Source organism: Crocodylus siamensis, chromosome 1 (genome assembly GCF_052110815.1).
Source record: "Crocodylus siamensis isolate JL-2025a chromosome 1, ASM5211081v1, whole genome shotgun sequence".
Taxonomy (NCBI): domain Eukaryota; kingdom Metazoa; phylum Chordata; order Crocodylia; family Crocodylidae; genus Crocodylus; species Crocodylus siamensis.
Window position 1 is genome coordinate 396368014 of NC_143395.1, and position 19893 is coordinate 396387906.

The following is a 19893-nucleotide window of genomic DNA, read 5'->3' on the forward strand; positions in this document are numbered from 1 at the left end:
ATTTGCTCTCAAATTTTGTATTTCAAAAGATTTTCAAAGGCTTTCACATTCTCTCCAAGACTAAAAATGAGAATCATCAAATGCATCAAATATACTGATAGAGAACATATTTAAAACAGAAAAAGCCATACTGTGACATCACTTGTAAGCTTAACTCCCCATTGACTTTAAAAAAGCTGGTGACATTGTATGGATCTATATTTTGGCTTTAGTATGATGCACTGAATATCTCCAGGAATGAAGAGAGGCTGAAAATAGGGTTAATATCCTGAGTTTGAGCATATGTTACATAATATATTGGGTGTCACTATTCTGTTGTGCATCTTTATCAGTATTCAGAGGGTGAAACAAACCAGAACAGTCATGTGTAAGCATTTACCCTTTTCCTGTCATAAACTGATATTGATAAGGGAATGAAAATGAAAATGATGGTGGAAATGGAAAGTATTGTGCCTAACACCCCTCAAAACTGTTTCAAAGTGATCCTGATCAAAGTCAGTTTACTATAACACCTTTTTAATTAAACTGTACTCAAATTAGACACAACATATTGCTTTTTTCTCTTCTTTCTAAGAAACATATACAGTTTTTACAACCAGATTCATGATTTGCGATATAGTTGCCATAGTGAACAAACTTGAATAATTAAATGCCAGAGTGAACAGAAATGCTAATGAAACCTAAGTTCCCATAACATGAATAGGTATGGGACCTTACCTTCTCAAGTAGCTAATTATTTTCACAAAAATAGTGATAAAGTATGTGAATGGTTCTGGAAACCCAATTCCTTCTGTGTTGAACAATCACAGATATATCTTAGCATGAGGCCAAATAGTCAAAAAATGAAATTACCCATGAGAGATGGGTTTAATTTATTGGTTTCAGTTTCCACTTATTAAATGAAACTAGGGTCAACCTAGTGGGAGATCTGAGGATTGAGGGTAATCTGGGAGATAGTGATCATGAGATAATAGAATTCACTAACCATCATAGAGCAGGGAAGCCAGCCAGTAGGACAGAGGTGCTTGATCTCAGGGAGTCTGACTTGAACAAACTTAGGAAAATAGTGGGAGAGACCCTATGGAAAGAGGGGCTGGAGGGGAAGATAGTTCTGGAAGGTTGACCGTTCCTCAAAGAAGCAATCTTCAGAGTGCAGAAAAGGTCGATTCCAGTATGCAGGAAAGGTGATAAAGGGGCTGGGAAACCCTCTTGGCTTGCAAGAGGAGTCAAGGAGTTCTTAAAAAAAGAAAAAGGAACCTTATGGACAGTGGAAACAAGGAGTAGTAACCAAGGAGGAATACACAAGTATAGCCCATATTTGTAGGGAGAGGATAAGGAAGGCAAGGGGAGCGACTGAGATCAGGTTGGTGACCAAAATCAAGGATAGTAAGAAGTCCTCCTTTAGGAATGCAGGGAGCAGGAGGAAGACCAAGGGAAACATGGGGCCCTTGCACAATGGGATGGGTCAGCTGATAACAAACAGGAGAAAGCAGAACTCTTTAATGAATGTTTTCGCGTCGGTGTTCCTGCACGCAAATGGTCTTTGCCCTTTTGGTTGGATACGGATGGATGCAGTTGGGAAGGAGGCAATCAGTGTCTGTGATGGGGGCACACTCAGGGCTGGGTCTCCCAGTGGCCCGGCCACCTGTCTCTCTGGGGCAGTCCACCCACTCTCACTTGCCACGCCTTTGCTGTTTCCATAAACTGGTGGTATAAATGTGGGAGACTCCCCATTCCCAGCCCCAATGCCAGGGGGTGCTATTTGCGACTGTGAACCTTCCCTACACTGCGGCCCATGCATTGCAGATGGCATCCACATGTTGTAATCATAACCTACACCACAAGAGGTGCTCCAGGGTCTCACAGGGACTCTCACGCCTTCCCTGCAGTAGTGTTTGTCCTTTAAGTCTTTCTTTCACCCCACTCTCAACCTCAGTGCAGCAGAGGACTTACTGGGGTCAGGGCTCACCCCTAATTCTCTGGCTGAGCCCCCTACTTGGCCTCTGGCCCAACTATGGCCTCAGGCATCCATGACCATGCCTTGCCCTCTTCCCCACACATCAGATTCGTACTATGCCCCCTCTCGGGCTTCTAAACCACCCCCCACCCTAGGGCCTTCTCATCTTCATGATCAACTACACATGGGGATGGCCCTTGCACTTCCCTTCAGGCTTACTCTCAGTTCGGCCCTATTCAACACACCCCTGGCACTGTCCTTCCAGCTTACTCCCTATTCAGCCCTACTCAGACCCCTTCATGCACAGCCCTACTCTGTGCAGGGCCTACTCTATGCTCCCCACGCTACCGCCTCTGGGGTCCCCAGGATCTCACATCTCTGCTGGCCTCAGGTGGCATTCCTCTTGCCGTTCCTGGCCCCACTACTCCCACAGTACTGAATGAGTGAGGAAACACTAAGAGTGGCTGAATGTCTTCAAGTCAGCAGGACTGGCTGGACTACACCCTAGAGTGCTGAGGGAATTGTCTGGAGTCATTGCAGGACCATTGGCAAAGGTATGTGATGACTTGTGGTGCTCAGAAGAGGTCCCAGAAAATTAGAAAAGGGTCAATGTGTTGCCAGTCTTTAAGAAGGAGAGGAGGGAGGATCTAGGCAGCTATAGGCTGATCAATTTGATCTCAATACAAGGTAACATTTTGGAAAAAATTATCAAGAAGTCCATTTGTGAGAGACTGGCAGAAGATATGATGATGAATGATAGCTAACATGTTTTTTTTTTGCGGGCAGGTCATGTCTGACTAACCTAGTTTCTTTCTATGATCAAGTAATGAACCGCTTAGCTGTGGGATTCATAGATGTTAGGGCTGGAAGGGACCTCAAAGATCATCAAGTCCAACCCCAGGATCTACTTTTTGCCCTTTCTTGAAGTGGTATGAGAACAAAGATTCCATCTTAGTCATTCTGAAGTATATAATAACATAAATTAACAATGTGAATATTTTTGTATGTAAGTATACCTATTTATGTGATCTTTGCCTCAATAAAATATGTTTTTTATATAATATATATGTAATATTTTGCACTAGAAAATGTACATTAGAAATGTACACCATTTATATGTAATGATGTTGTACAGCAATTTGGGGCCAGACTCTTAGATGCTGAAATATGTATAGTTTCACAGGGAGATGCGGTTGATGTCATATACTTGGATTTTAAAAAGGCCTTTGATATAGTCATAGAATCATAGGGCAGAAAGGGACCCCAAAGGATCATCTGGTCCAGCCCTGTACATGAGCAGGAAAGACATCTGGGGGTCCCCCCATGATGCTCTTATAAAAAAACCTGAGTGATTGTGGGTTGGCAGAGTGCACCGTCAGGTGGGCTGGGAACTGGCTAAGGGGTTGAACCCAGAGAGTGTTAGTCGATAGGTCTGTATTGTCTTGGTGGGAGATGGCCAGTGGTGTCCCGCAGAGTTTGGATCTTGGCCCCCTGTTGTTCAGCATCTTTATCAACAATTTAGATGAGGATGTGGAAAGCCAAGTTTGTGGATGATACTAAGTTATGGGGAGAAGTGGTTGTGCTAGGGGATAGGATGTGGATCCAAGTGGACGTGGACAAGCTGGAAAGGTGGGTGGAGTGCAAGTCGGATGCAGTTCAATAAAGATAAATGCAAAGTGCTTCATCTGGGGAGAAGTAAGCAGCAACATAAATATAGATTAGGAAGTGATGTCTGGCCAGCCTGATGGCTGAAAGGGACCTCAGGGTTATGGTTGATCACAGGATGAACATGAACTGCCAGTGTGATGTTGTAGTCAACAGAGCTAATAACATATTGGGATGCATTAGCCGATGCATCATGATCAGGACTAAGGAAGTGACATTTCATCTCTACCGAGTGCTGGTGAGATCCCAGCTGGAGTAGTGTGTCCAGTTCTGGGCAGTGCACTTCAAAAAAGATATGGTGAATCTTGAAAAGAGTCCAGAGAAGAGCCACAAGAATGATTAAGGGCCTGGAGGGCAAACCTTATGAGAAAAAACTAAGGGATCTGGGACTGTTCAGCCTGTGGAAGAGGAGATGGAATGGGGAATTGGTGGCCATGTATAGGTATGTAGGGGGTGAATATCGGGAGCTGAGAGAAAAACTGTTCACTAGGGTGTCCCAGGGGAGGACAAGGAGCAATGGGCATTAACTGTTAGAGGATGGTTTCAGGTTGGATGCAAGGAGGAACTTCTTTACAGTAAGGGTGACCAGAATCTGGAACAGACTTCCCAAGGAGGTAGTGCAGTTGCCAACATTGGAAGTCTTCAAGAGGAGACTGGACAGACATCTTGCTGGTATCATTTGATCTCAGCAGTGTTCCTGCTCAGAGCAGGGAGGTTGGGCTCAATGATATTTTGTGGTCCTTTTCAGCCCTTAATTTCTATGTTCTATGAGACAGCCTAGGCTTGGTACCATATAGAATCTGTTTTCAGTATATTTAGTTTAGGGAACAACTTGAGGAGTATGAAAGAGACATTCTCCTTTGGTCTTTCCCTCTCCTCACCTATATCCTTTCCCTTCTTTTCCAAACAATGACAAAAATAACTTAGAAAGAAAACAATGTAAAACAGATGCAATACGTCAACAATGACATCCTCCAAATCGTGTTTCTCAACCTCATTGGACTCAAGGTAGTCCTTGGAGAAAGCCAGCTCTTAGTTTTCATAATTTTTTTCCTTACCAAAAAAAAAAGAAAGAAAGAAAGAATTTTTCTCTTACAAACAACTTAGACTGCAGCAGGTCAAAATATTTTTAGCACTATGAATATCTAACTGAAATCTCTGGGTTTATCTGGTGAACCATTTTTTGCATACTTAACAATGCTAAAATCAGGTGGCACCCTTGAAGGGATCTCAAGATCCCCCAGAGGGCTGCAGTAACCTTGGCTGAAAATCATTGCTCTATATATTGATCCCTTTTGATTTCTCTGAAAACAAAGGATCAAGTACTTCAGCATCCTTTGTAATTTTGGCCTGAGTAAAGAGGAAAACTGCTTTCTAGGTGTATGTCAGAGCTGTACCTGATGGCATCAGAGCAGCATGAAGAATTTTCTTCTACCCCATCTCTAGGTTTTTAAAAAAAACTGTATGTCAGCATCCATGCTCTGTAAGAAGAAGATATATAGCACTTCCCAGGCAGCAGGTGACAGGCAGTCTGTAACAGCCAAGCAAGTGGTATTACTAATAAAAGAGTTCTATCCTGGCTGAACTGCATGCCTCTAATTGAAACCTTAACTCATTTTTCCTGTGTCTGCTAAACATCAGGGTGAGCTTTCAATCGTGAACATCAAGGGAAAACTCAGTAGCAAAGGTCAACTATTTCAGCAAAAGATCAATGAAAATAATTGAAAGGATACAAATCTTTATTCCCACCCCTTCTCACAAAAATATGCATGTGAATGTCAGATGGATAGTAACAGATCAAGACGCAGCAAAAGTGAAGTTTGCAATTTAGATTATTTATATAATCCCATGCTATACCTATGATTTGCAAAATGACTAATTACTATATAGTTTCATAGTAGCTAGAGTCGGAAGGGACCTAGGTAGATCATCTAGTCCGACCCCCTGCCTTGGCAGGAAAGAGCACTGGGGTCAGATGACCCCGGCAAGGTGCTCATCTAACTTCCTTTTAAAAATCCCCAGGCTAGGAGCCTGCACCACTTCCCCTGGAAGCCGGTTCCAGGCCCTAGCCGCCCTGACTGTGAAGTAGCGCCTCCTAATATCTAATCTAAACCTACCCTCCGCCAGCTTGTGACCGTTATTCCTGGTCACTCCTGGCAGCACATGGGGGAACAGGGACTCCCCCAATACCTGCTGATCCCCCCTGACCAGTTTGTAGCAGGCCACAAGGTCCCCTCTTAACCTTCTCTTGTGGAGGCTAAACAGGTTCAGGTCCCGTAGCCTCTCCTCATAAGGCCTGCCCTGCTGACCTCTGATCATACGAGTGGCCCTCCTCTGGACTCTTTCCATATCGTCCACGTCCCTCTTGAAGTGTGGCGCCCAGAACTGGACGCAATACTCCAGCTGCGGCCTGACCAGTGCCGCATAGAGGGGGAGGATCACCTCCCTGGACCTGCTCGAGATGCATCTGTGGATGCATGACAGGGTACGGTTGGCCTTCTTGACTGCCTCCCCACACTGCCGGCCCATGTTCATCGTGGAGTCAATGACGACTCCAAGATCCTTTTCCGTCTCCGTGCTGGCAAGAGGGGAGTTCCTCAACCTGTAAGTGTGGTGCCGGTTCTTCCTCCCCATGTGCAACACCTTGCACTTATCAGTGTTAAACCCCATCCTATTCTCATCCACCCACCGTTGCAACCTGTCAAGGTCAGCTTGTAGCCTATTGCACCCTTCTAGTGCACCCACATCCCCCCACATCTTAGTGTCATCAACAAACTTGAACAGGGTGCTTTCTACCCCCTCATCCAAGTCACTGATGAAGATGTTGAACAGTGCGGGCCCGAGGACCGAGCCCTGCGGAACCCCACTGCCCACGTCCTTCCAGGTCGAGAAGAACCCATCCACTACCACCCTCTGGGTGCGGCCCTCCACCCAGTTGGCGACCCATTTGACTGTGTGGGCATCGACACCACAGTCTCCCAGCTTTTTGATGAGGACAGGGTGAGAGACAGTGTCGAAAGCCTTCCGGAAGTCCAGAAAGACTACATCCACAGCAACCCCTGCGTCTAATGATTTGGTGACCTGATCGTAGAAGGCCACCAGGTTGGTCTGACAAGACCTGCCACTGATGAACCCATGTTGGTTGCCCCTGAGCATGCATTCCCCTGCAAGGCCCTCCTGGATGTGTGCCAGGATAATTTTTTCAAAGAGCTTACCCGGGATTGAGGTAAGACTAACTGGCCTGTAATTTCCCGGGTCCTCTTTTTTTCCCTTTTTGAAGATAGGGACCACATTGGCCCTCTTCCAGTCCTCCGGCACCTCACCAGAGCACCACGAGTGCTCATAGAGCTGCGCCAGGGGTCCCGCAATGACCTCGGCCAGTTCCTGTAGAACCCTAGGGTGAAGATCGTCCGGACCAGCGGGTTTACATAAAATATGTAATCTGTTGACAAACTTGGGAAAGGGAACATGTCCAACTGGCTGTTCTGTTTGCCATTACTGTATTTACTCAAATATAGGATGACCTTGATTATAAAACAACCCCACAATATTTATAATCTATATTTGGAAAATATATAAAGTTGATATAATTATCTAGGTATAGAATCTAATGATTGGATGGCTCTCTGGGATATGTCAACCTCCCACTGCTTCACCTGGGAAAATAAATCTGGGGGTCAAACAGACCCTATGCCCTCTCCCCAACTTCTTCCTCCTGCAGTCCCTTCCCCCCTCCTGTCAGCCTCTGCTCTCCCTGTGCACATGGAAGAGAGGAACAAATCTGAAAAAAACTGACCTTGAAATAAACATAGTTATAACAATTTATAGCATACAGTAACCACTAACTTTGAAATAAACATGTAGCAATCTGTATTTTATCTTTTTTGAAACAGGTAAACTATGAATGTTCTTATTCAGAAGCCCAAACTTTTATGATTTATCATACAATTCACTGGGCTAGCCCCAGCACAGTCAACAGCATTTCAAGCTATGATGATCTCACAGCTCAGCACATGTTTGTACTCCAGATAACCCTACAAAGGATCCATGTGCTATTTAGCCCCTACTCATGACTAGAACCAGGTGTTCTTGTCTTGAGTCCTGGGAGCCTCCAAACATTTATATGCAAATAGGGCACAGGGCAACCTGGTACAGCTTCACCTCATGGATAGTGGGGCTAAAACTAATCATATGTTTTTGAGGGCTAAGAGAGGGGGGTGGCAGAGGGATTTTGGGTGAACTGTTTGGTGACGTTTGACAGAATTAAGGCTGGTGAAAAAACAGGAATCACTGGAAATGGGAAAGAAAGTTCAGCTATGGGAGTGAAGATGACGTTAAAATGTATTTGATGTAGTGACTCACCATGACTTTAAAAAGATTCTGTGCTGAGGGGGACTGTGCTCAATGGACACTACCATATATTTTATATCAAGGGGTTGCGCTAGCATATCCTTGTAGTTTGGACTATGTACTTTATAGTTACACTGAGTTTTGGCTGCATATATTCAACTTCATAATTGGTTTCCATCACTGAGCACACGTTGCTTTTATCAAGAGGTCAAAGACAGACAATATATTTGATGTGGTTTCCTTTTATGTAAATGTTAGAAAAGGGGCATTTTCCCCTATGTTGACTGGGGAAAACATCCTTCTCTTATATTATAGAGGTGGGGGAAGGAGGTGGGGGCTTGTAGCACAATATAATCTTAAAACTGTTCTATTTCATTGCAAGATGACAAGAGGCCTTAACACATGTAATTATAGTTTTCAATGCACAGTAGAAACATGTGGAAGCTTTGAAGAACAATTCCTTGAAGATTCTGTCCTTTCTGGACATGCTTTAGGCCAGAATTGATCAGGACTTTCCTGGCAATCAGAATGAGAGCCAGCTGGTGTTGGATTCCTCTACTTCCAATGTTCTTCCTGTCCTTTAAATGTAGAATGAAAGAGAAAACTGCTTTCTTCCCACTCAGTCTCCAGACCTTTAAACTCCTTATTCTGATCTACTCCCCTGACTCATGAGGCATGTCCTGATGAATGCACACAGGAGGTTTGTGGTGTCTTAAAGCAGTTTGAGGCACTGAAAACTGTAAGTGGCACATGTGCACCCATTTCCTGTGCTATAAATTTTCAGCATGGTAGGTTTTTTTGACACCAGGAAATCCTAGTATCAAAAAATAATTCTGCTGAAAAAAGCAGCATAGTGCATGCAGGAGTCATGTGCACCACCAGAAAGGGAGTTGGCTGGCCAGAGCCAGACTGGCTTCTGGTCAGGCTCTGAGTAACTGGCTCAGTGCTGCTGCTGCCCTGGGAAGCCTGTAGGACTCCAGGTAAGGCTGCTGGGACCAGCACAGACACTGGCCACAGACTCCCATACTCCTACCTCACTTTGCCATGAAACAGAGTGTACATACAGGGGTGTCTCTGGGGACAAATAGCAGTGGCATAAATGGGGGGAGTAGTAGATATGGTGGAGGGTAGGGTTTAGGATTCAGAGTGACCTAGACAAATTGGAGGCTTCGGCCAAAAGAAATCTTATGAGGTTCAACAAAGACAAATGCAATGTTCTGCACTTACAACAGAATAATCCCATGCCCTGCTACAGGCTTGGGAACAACTGGCTAAGCAGCAGCTCTGCAGCAAAGGAAGTGGGTGTTACAGTGGATAATAACCTGGGTGTGAGCCAACAGTTTGCCCATTGCCAAGAAGGCTAACACCACACTGGGCTACATTAGTAGAAGCAGATCAGCAGACAGAGAGAAGTGATTCTTCCCCTCTATTCTGCCCTGGTAAGGCCACATCTGGAGTAGTGTGTGCAGTTTTGGGCCCCCCACTATAGTAAGGATGTGGACAAATTGGAGAGAGTCCAGAGGAGGGCAACAAAAATGCTTAGGGAGCTGGGGCACATGACTTCTTAGGAGAGGCTGAGGGAACTAGGCTTATTTAGTCTGCAGAAGAGAAGACTAAGGTGGGATTTAATAGCAGCCTTCAAGTACCTGAATGATAGTTCCAAAGAGGATGGATCAAGACTGGTGTCAGTGTTGGCAGGTCATAGAACAAGGAGCAATGGTCTCAATTTGCAGCAAGGGAAGGTTAGGTTGAATATTAGGAAAAACTCTCTCAGTAGGAGGGTGGTGAATTACTGGAATGGGTTACCTGGAAAGGCTGAGGAATCTCCATCCTTGCAGGTTTTTAAGACCTAGCTCAACAAAACCCTGTGTAGAATGATCCAGTTGGGGATGGTCCTGCTTTGAGCAGGAGGTTGGTCTAGATGCCCTCCTGAGGGGCCTTCTAACCCTAATTTTCTATTATTCTGTGATGCTAAATATGTGTTGCTGTTATTTATCCCATGGAAAATGGATGGAGGCATGTGCATGTGCATGCTCATGGGGATGCACCCATGTGTAGTTCTTTACTTTCTCTTTTTGCATAAAACCATTACATTAGAAAGTAGGATGACCTATGGTGGAATGTGTTCTTCCAGCTAGCTTTACATAAATAACCCCAACCATCCCCAGCAAAGGCAAACTATCAAACAAAACCATTAGTTCATTTGATTTTATTAGTAAGTGCATCTACACATTTATTAATGAACTTTTGCTACTGCGCATTATGTTTAGTACCTCTGGGTGTCTGTACATGAGCATGAAGGCTGTTCTGATGTGCTGTAATTACAGCACACTGGAGCAGACTCGATTAATCAAGTAATTACCACACTCCAGCAGCCTCCCACATCTTACGTATCAATGTCCCCACACTTCAAAATGGCATTGAATGAGCTCTAGTTCAAACACCCCTGCCGCTATTGTGAAGCGTGGGGACAACGATACACAATACGCTGCAATGTTTTAATTAGAGCAGCTCTTAGAGCTGCTCTAACTAAAGTGCCGCCCCTCTACCACCGGAGCATATGTAAAAGTGCCCTCTAATGTAGTACATTACATAAAGGCTCATTAGGCTGCCCTAATGCACAGTAGCAGAAACAAATGTCATTTTTTTATGCTAAATGCTCAGAAGACTAATTCTACTATGCATTAGTGTATTAGCACTATTATTGATATGATGCTTATGCATATGCACTATGATAGGCACATAAAAGCTCACATGTAAACATGCCCCATGATGTTCAAATTTTGACCTTAAAAAAGTATAAATCATATTTTAATATTGTTACATGAATACGAATTGTGTTAATATGAAAAGGAAACAAGATACTATTTCAGAGTTAGGTTGACTAAATTGGCTTTTCAGCAATATGAATATTCTTTTCCTATTTAAACATCTTACCTGTGCTGTAAATGAGCAAATAAGAACGGGTGCTTAAAAGTTGCCACAGGAGTAAGTTTTGTCTAAGGATCCCTGGGCATTGGGGACCTAGTCCCTCAGTTGACAGAAGCTAGATAGTGGAAGCTGATAAGCTGCTGGCTGAAAATGCTGACAGGATCAGAGCCAACAGCTACACTGTAGTGAAAAGTCTACGGTAAGATTATATCTAGTTATCATAGGGGGTTTTTTGTTTTGGTTTCATATCTATGTCCATCTCAGTGTGCAATTCATAGATTCATAGATTCATAGATGCTAGGGTCGGCAGGGACCTCAATAGATCATTGAGTCCGACCCCCTGCATAAGCAGGAAAGAGTGCTGGGCCTACATTACCCCAGCTAGATACACATCTAGCCTTCGCTTGAAGACCCCCAGGGTAGGGGAGAGCACCACCTCCCTTGGGAGCCCGTTCCAGACCTTGGCCACTCGAACTGTGAAGAAGTTCCTCCTAATATCCAATCTAAATCTGCTCTCCTCCAGCTTGTGGCCATTATTTCTTGTAACCCCCGGGGGCGCCTTGGTGAATAAATACTCACCAATTCCCTTCTGTGCCCCCCGATGAACTTATAGGCAGCCACCAGGTCGCCTCTCAACCTTCTCTTGCGGAGGCTGAAAAGGTCCAGTTTCTCTAGTCTCTCCTCGTAGGGCTTGGCCTGCAGGCCCTTAACCATATGAGTCGCCCTTCTCTGGACCCTCTCCAGATTATCCACATCCTTCGTGAAGTGCGGCGCCCAGAATTGCACGCAGTACTCCAGCTGCGGTCTGACCAGCGCCCGATAGAGGGGAAGTATCACCTCCTTGGACCTATTTGTCATGCATCTGCTGATGCACGATAAAGTGCCATTGGCTTTTCTGATGGTTTCGTCACACTGCCGACTCATGTTCATCTTGGAGTCCACTAGGACTCCAAGATCCCTTTCCACTTCCGTGCCACCCAGCAGGTCATTTCCTAGGCTGTAGGTGCACTGGACATTTTTCCTCCCTAGATGCAGCACTTTGCATTTCTCCTTGTTGAACTGCATTCTGTTGTTTTCTGCCCACTTCTCTAACCTGTCCAGGTCTGCTTGCAGCTGCTCCCTGCCCTCCGGCGTGTCCACTTCGCCCCATAGCTTAGTGTCATCTGCAAACTTGGACAGAGTACATTTCACTCCCTCATCCAAGTCGCTGATGAAGACATTAAAGAGTATCGGTCCAAGGACCGAGCCCTGCGGGACCCCACTGCCCACACCCCTCCAGGTCGAAACCGACCCATCCACCACGACTCTCTGGGTGCGACCCTCCAGCCAATTCTCCACCCACTGGACTGTGCAGTCATCCAAGTCACAGCCCCTTCACTTGTTTACCAGTATGGGGTGGGATACCGTATCAAAGGCCTTCCTGAAGTCCAAGTATACGACATCCACCCCTCCTCCTGCGTCAAGTCGTTTTGTAACCTGGTCATAAAAAGAGACTAGATTGGTCAGGCACGATCTGCCTGCCACGAACCCATGCTGGTTTCCCCTCAGCATAACTTGCCCTGCCGGGCTCTCACAAATGTGAGCCTTGATAATTTTTTCAAAGACTTTGCCAAGGATGGAGGTGAGACTAACTGGCCTATAGTTGCCCGGGTCCTCCTTCCTCCCCTTCTTGAAAATGGGAACCACATTGGCCCTTTTCCAGTCCTCTGGGACTTGACCCGTGCGCCACGAGCGTTCAAATATTCCCGCCAGTAGCTCTGCAATGATGTCGGCCAGTGCCTTCAGTACCCTTGGATGGAGCTCTTCCGGTCCTGCCGACTTAAAGGCATCCAGTTCTTCCAAGTGACCCTGCACCACCTCAGGGTCCACGCATGGAAGTCTGGTGCCTTGCTGCTGCCTCCCTACACTCCCAGTGAGAGACTTGTCATGCCTCTCGCTTAGGAACACTGAGGCGAAGAACTCGTTGAGGAGTTCAGCCTTGTCCCCTCTGTCCGTCACCAATTGTTTCTGCCCATTTAGCAGGGGTCCTATTCCTCCCTGGGCCTTCCTTTTACTCCCTATATATCTAAAAAACAATTTCTTATTGTCTTTTACTTGGGTTGCCATCCTCAGCTCCATGGTAGCTTTGGCCTGTCTAACTGCCTCCCTACAAGCACGAGCAGAAGAGGTATATTCCTCTTTGGTGATCTCTCCCTTTTTCCACTTTTTATGTGCTCCCTTTTGGCCCTTAGTCTGCCCTGGATTTCTCTGGTCAGCCAGGGAAGCCTCCTGGCCCCTTTCCCTCTTTTACCTCTCACGGGGTTCGTCTCGCTTTGTGCTCGAAGGATAGTTTCCTTAAGGCACAGCCACCCTTCTTGGGCTCCCATCATTTCAAAACTACTACTCTGTAGTGCGTCCTTCACTAATCGCCTGAGTTCACTGAAATCAGCTTTCCTAAAGTCCAGCACGTTCACCCTACTAGTTACCTTACCCACTCGACGCCTTATGTTGAATTGTATTTTTAGGTGATCACTGTCCCCCAGATGGCTACCGATCTGTAGGTCCCCTACTATGTCATCCCCCGTTGCCAATACCAGATCCAGTAAGGCATTCCCCCTAGTGGGACCATGTACCTCCTGCGTCAGGTGGAGGTCCTGTACACAGGTTAGAAACCTGCGTGAGCGGTGGGACTTTGCTGTCTGTGTCTCCCAACAGATGTCCGGGTAGTTTAGGTCCCCCATGACCACCGCCTCTTTAGCTTTTATGGTCTTCGAGAGTTGCCTCAGGAGCCCCAAATCTATTTCTTCCCCTTGATGTGGGGGTCTGTAGCAGACCCCTACCACCAAATCCTTTTCTCCTTGCCCCCCATTTAGCCTAACCCAGAGTCCTTCTACTTCCTCATCCTTTGATTCTGTCTTGATGAGGGTTGATGTATATTGCTCCTTAACATAAAGCGCAACCCCTCCCCCCTTTTTCCCCACCCTGTCCTTTCTGTACAATCTATAGCCCTCGATATGTACCGCCCAGTCATGGGATGAATCCCACCAGGTTTCCGTCAGCCCCACTAAGTCATAGGCGTTTAGTGCAACCAGGAGCACTAGTTCATCCTGCTTGTTCCCCATGCTCCTAGCATTAGTATATAGGCACTTGAGCCCTGCGACTGGTGCCTTTGCTGCCCCCCCGCTCCAAGTCCCAAAGGGCTCTTTGTCTCTTACCTTCTCGTTCCTTACCTGTGCCATATTGCTGTCCTGTTTTTATAGTTTATCTTGTTTACGTAATAAGTCATTTTTGTTATTTCATACACCTTACTGATCATTCATGGTAGGTGTGATTTTGGATTCAATACAGAATGATCAATCCTATAGATGTAAGTGAGGACTGAAAAAGGGCATTGGGGTACTTTAACAGCTCACTCAACATGGGTGACTGGTGCCATCTGAGTTGGGGCCCCAGAGCAACCAGACAGTGACCAGGGGGCGGAAGGAGGGTGTTCCCCTACAGCCAATTGTATTGACTGCAAAGCGGCTATGGCACTCCCAGAAGTGCCAGCAGTGCTTCACCTGGTACCCCCACTCCTCAGCCAGCGCTCACTGGTGGGGTACTGGCACTCCCACCTGCCCCCTCCCCTGCCCGTCGCCTAAGCAGGGAGCACGGCCTGCTAGGGGGTGCACTAGCACTCTCAGGGGGTGCACATGCACCCCTGTCATCACCACTGTCATTTAATAAGCTTTAGTTAAAGCGCCTCCGCCACCATTTTTCAGTGTGTGAACACTGATACACGAGACTCTCCAGGTGCTTTAATTGAATTAGCTGCTCTTATTAAAGTGCCCCCTTCCCCTTCTCCACTCCTGGAGCACATGTATAAATGCCCTTTATCTAAACCTCAAGGTTTAGTTACAGCTCCCTGCAGCCATTTTTAAATGTGCAGGGGCTTAATACATGTGCCGCTGAAGCATTCTAATTAGAACGTGGATCAGACTCAAATAACTGAGCCTTTTCCGATGCGTTCCAATTAGAATGCAAAGGAGCATGTGTATAGGCCCTCCTAGGATAGCTCTGCTGCATCCCTTCTCTTTCATCTTTCTTAAGACAGAGCGAAATAAGTCGAGGTAGCTGACAGGAACATAGAAGAAGGCACAATTGCCCTTTCTGGCCTCAGCATACAGAATGAGGAAGGACAGTGCTAAGACACTTGTACAGATGCTTCTAAGAAAGAAGAGTCTTCAAGCAAGCATTTGCACTCACAGTGAGAATATACATATGGATGAGCACTTGAAGGATAATTAACATTTCATAGTTTCATAGTTTCTAGGGTCGTAAGGGACCTCAGTAGATCATCTAGTCTGACCCCCTGCCATGGCAGGAAAGAGTACTGGGGGTCAAATGACCCCAGCAAGGTGTACATCCAGCTGCCTCTTAAAGACCCCCAGGGTAGGAGCCAGCACCACTTCTCTTGGAAGCTGGTTCCAGATCCTAGCTGCCCTGACCGTGAAGTAGCGCCTCCTGATATTTAGCCTAAATCTACCCTCTGCCAGCTTGTGACCATTATTCCTGGTCATTCCTGGTAGTGCTCAGGGGAACAGGGACTTCCCCAGTGCATGCTGGTCCCCTCTGACTAGTCTGTAACAGGTCACTAGATCCCCCCTCGGCCTTCTGTTGTGGAGACTGAACAGATTCAGGTCCCATAGCCTCTCCTGATAGGGCCTGCCCTGCTGCCCCCTGAACATCCGAGTGGCCTCCTCTGGACCCTCTCCGTGTAGTCCACATCCCTCCTGAAGTGCGGCGCCCAGAACTGGACGCAGTACTCCAGCTGCAGCCTAACCAGTGCCGCATAGAGGGGGAGTATCACCTCCTTGGACCTGCTCGAGATGCGTCTGTGGATGCATGACAAGGTGTGGTTGGCCTTCCTGACTGCATCCCCACACTGCCGGCCCATGTTCATCTTGGAGTCAATGATGACTCCAAGATCCTTTTCTGTTGCTGTACTAACAAGAAGGGAGTTCCCCAACCTGTAGGTATGGTGCCAGTTGTTCCTCCCCAGGTGCATCACTTTGCACTTGTCGGTGTTGAATCCCATCCTATTCTCATCCACCCACCCTTGTAACCTGCCTAGGTTCGATTGTAGCTGATTCCTTCCTTCTCGCACGCCCACATCCCCCCACATCTTAGTGTCATCAGCAAATTTGAACAGGGTGCTTTTTACCCCCTTATCTAAGTCACTGATGAAGATGTTGAACAGTGCGGGCCCGAGGACCGAGCCCTGGGGAACCCCACTGCCCACATCCCTCCAAGTCAAAAATGACCCATCCACCACCACTCTCTGGGTGCGGCCCTCCAGCCAGTTGGCAACCCATGTGACTGTGTGAGTGTTGACACCACAGCCCTGCAGTTTCTTAATGAGAACGGGGTGAGAGACCATGTCAAAGGCCTACCGAAAGTCCAGGAAGACTATGTCCACTGCTACCCCTGCATCTAAGGATTTGGTGACCTGGTCATAGAAGGCCACCAGGTTGGTCTGACAGGACCTGGCTCTAATGAACCCCTGTTGGTTGCCCCTAAGCATAATCTCCCCTGCTGGCCCCTCATGGATATGTGCCAGAATAATTTTCTCAAAAAGCTCACCCAGGATCGAGGTAAGACTAACTGGCCTATAGTTTTCTGGGTCCTCCTTCCTCACCTTTTTGAAGGTGGGAACCACTGGCCCTCTTCCAGTCCTCTGGCACCACACCAGAGCACCATGGTGCTCGTAAAGCTGTGCCAGGGGTCCTGCAATGACCCCAGCCAATTCTCTCAGTACTCTAGGGTGGAGATTATCTGGACCAGCTGATTTGAATACATCCAGTCCTTCCAGAAGTTCCCTAACTAATTCCCCAGTAACCGTTGGCCTGGGTGCGCCTCTCCTGGGATCCAAGGGAGGTCCGGGGGTGGGGGTGACTGTCCTGGTCCCTGCTGAGGAAAATGGAGGCAAAGAAATCATTAAATAGGTTGGCTTTGTCGTCTGGTGTGACGACCAAATTTCCTAAAATTAAAATTTAAAATTTAACATTTCTCCAAATCTTTTCAGTCCATGTGAACTGCAGAAGTTGAAAATTCAGACATATGAGCCAGCTATCATTAATTTAAAGTTGACATTTAAGTCAGTCATTACTTTTATTTATGTAGCATGGCACATTTTGATATTGTTTTGATGATGGAGTTTGCAGAGCACTTCACTGAAATATTTGGAAACATCGTGAAAGAGAGAAATTAAAAGCCCCATTTAAATAACTGAGAAAGCCTTTGAAAAAATGCTCATATATTCAAAACTGAATGCTGCATAATAGTTAACAGGTTTGTAAAATCTGCAAAATATATATTAATTTGGTGGTACATTCTACTTGCATTTTATTTAATGAATTCTGCAATAGAAAAGACAAAATTACTTTATTTGTAGCTAACCGGCCTACATTTTGGATTACATTGTAAATGAAAGATGAAAAAGTTGCCTTAAACTAAGATGGTGTCGGAGCAAAATTATTGAACAAAAGTGTTAGATTAAACTCATAGATTTTTAGTCACTGAATGACTTTTATATGCACTTTCTCTTTTGAATGATAAAGTTTACCTTGACACCACATTGTTCTGAATATACTTTAATAACTGTATTGAAAGGCCCATTGTGACTTTCAATGAAACCTTTATAACAACCACTATCTAAAAATGATGAAAATTATATTCCAGTGCTAGGAGATCCATTTATCTGTGTCTGTATGTGGGGGAGAAAGCAATGAGGAAGGCAGATTTACCCCGTTTTAAATTATCTATACTTGGGCTCAATTAACTTATTTATTTCCTAACCAGTTAATGTATTCCTTCCTAACCCTTAGCCCTTCTGTATTTCTCTGTGGTTTGCTCTACTGTTTCCTAAATATTTTACAACACACTGTTCACCTTCCTCTGCATCTTTGAGGCCTTTATTAGCTTTCTCTTAGAAATCCAATAAATTAATAATTGCATGTATTGTCAGTATCTTAAGCAGGTGTAAAGAGCATTTATTAACACTTAATTAAACTGACCTTTGTTCATTTAGGGTGAAATTCATCCTAGTACAGAGGGTCAGTATGCCGGCTGTGCACCACTTTGGGATTATTAGAGATTTAAATGGTTCGTGAACCTTATGCTAGTCATCTATAAAAGCAATTCCCAAGTTTCACCATTCACCTTATATCTATAAGATGGCTCAAGGCAGGATTGTCCCTAACTAAACCATTCCAGTCAAGTGTCTGTCTAATGTGCTCTTAAAAATTATAATAATGGAGATTCCACCTCCTCTTTTGGTAGCCTGTTCCAATGCTTAATCACTCTCACAGTGAGGCAATTCTTCCTAACCTCCAACTAAATTTCCAATGCTGAAAATTGAGGCCATTGCTCCTAGTCTAGTTCCCCCGTGACAACAAAGAAAAGTCAGTCTCTGTCCTCCATATAACCACTGTTCAGGTATTCAAACACTTAGCAAATGCCCCTGAATCTTCTCTTCACCAGACTAAATAATTCTAGCTCTTGCAGCCTTGTCTCATAAATCATGTTTTCCAGGAATAATTGCTTGCTATTTTGTTTAGAGATTTCAGAGCTGTAGAAAAAAGATACATTATAAACTTCAATCTCAGAAGACTACTTTTCTAAGGCTTATGCGTTATATTCCTGCAAATGCCAACTTAAATACCTTAGGTTTGCTGGTTCTAGTATAAGGATATAGGCAGACCAGGTTCTTTGGGTAAATGTGATATATTTTATTAGACCAGCTAAATAGTTGGAAAAATTGTTCTTTGCAAGCTTTCAGGAACAAACACCCTTCTTGAGCCATAGGGAAAGTTTGGTGCTGTTTTACTTAACATATATACCAACTTAATTTAAATACCTATCTCTTAAACTGGGAAACAGTAGTTTGACACTGGGGAGACACAGGGTGCAGGACAAGACATTTCAGATATGATCTCATTCCTATGAAGGTGAGGAACTAGCAGATCTTTGAAGCAAAAGGTCTTTTAATCTTGCCTTTCTGCTTGGTGGACTGATAAGAATGCACTACTCCTGCAGAATTGCCCAAATTTCTTCCAGATTTTGTAGTGAAACTATACAGACTGACTGTTTATGAGCTCTTCAGGCTCATATGGGCTAGGGATAGAAGTTATACATAAACTGGTATAAGTGATCAAAAACTGGTTTAAACCTGTAAGAGAACAGAAGTTCAATGCACATAATCCAGTTCCAAAAGAGCCCAAACCAGTTCAAGATAAACCTGCATTAATGTAGTAACAGGCATAACTCATTTTGGTTAAACTTATCTATCACACTTCTATCCTGGATCCCCCTCTGACTCAAGTTAACTCACAGTCCCCCAGCATCCCAGGATTCTTTGCACCTCCCTCACAAACCCTGCTCCCAGAGTGGGCAGGCTATGGCCTTCCCTGCACTGTCTGCTCCAGCTGTACAATAACTACAATAATGCAAAAGTTTATGAACAGTCCTTCTTTCCTTGCAGAAGCTTAGGGAAGGTTTGACTAAACATTGTGTGTGAAAGAAAGCAGACTAGCAAAGAACTCAGACCTTCCTAAGGTTTCTTGTTTCCTCAAAAACCTTCACCCCATGTTTAATAGAGTGTTTCAAGTGTTCTGTTTCTCATCCATCTTCTCCCAGTTATTTGGCTCAATGTTCATTGTCTTCAGATCTCTCTTGCAAGCAATTTTGAACCAGAGTTAAGGACTAGAGCTCTTTGGGTCATCATCCATTTTTTGCAGATGTTTAAACCATCGAAGTCTATGCTTCAAAGACAATGGATTCTCAGAATGTTGGCATGTTCAAGTGTTGGGAACTTTGTCCTGTCAGGAAATTACTAGAGGGCAGAAAAAGCATGGATTCCCTGCTTTTATCGGAGAAAACGCAGCTCCAAGCATGGCTCCACGGTGGCAGTGGAAGGTTTTGTACACAGCAGCTGTCACAGCTGTCACAGCTGGCACAGGCAGCCCCACAGG

At 45.3% G+C, this 19893-nt stretch overlaps 1 protein-coding gene across 3 annotated transcripts in view; it reads right to left on the reverse strand.

Moving 5' to 3' along the window:
* Window positions 1-19893, reverse strand: part of CNTN5 (contactin 5) — a 1171322-nt gene that overhangs the window by 519958 nt on the left and 631471 nt on the right. The window lies entirely within an intron of this gene.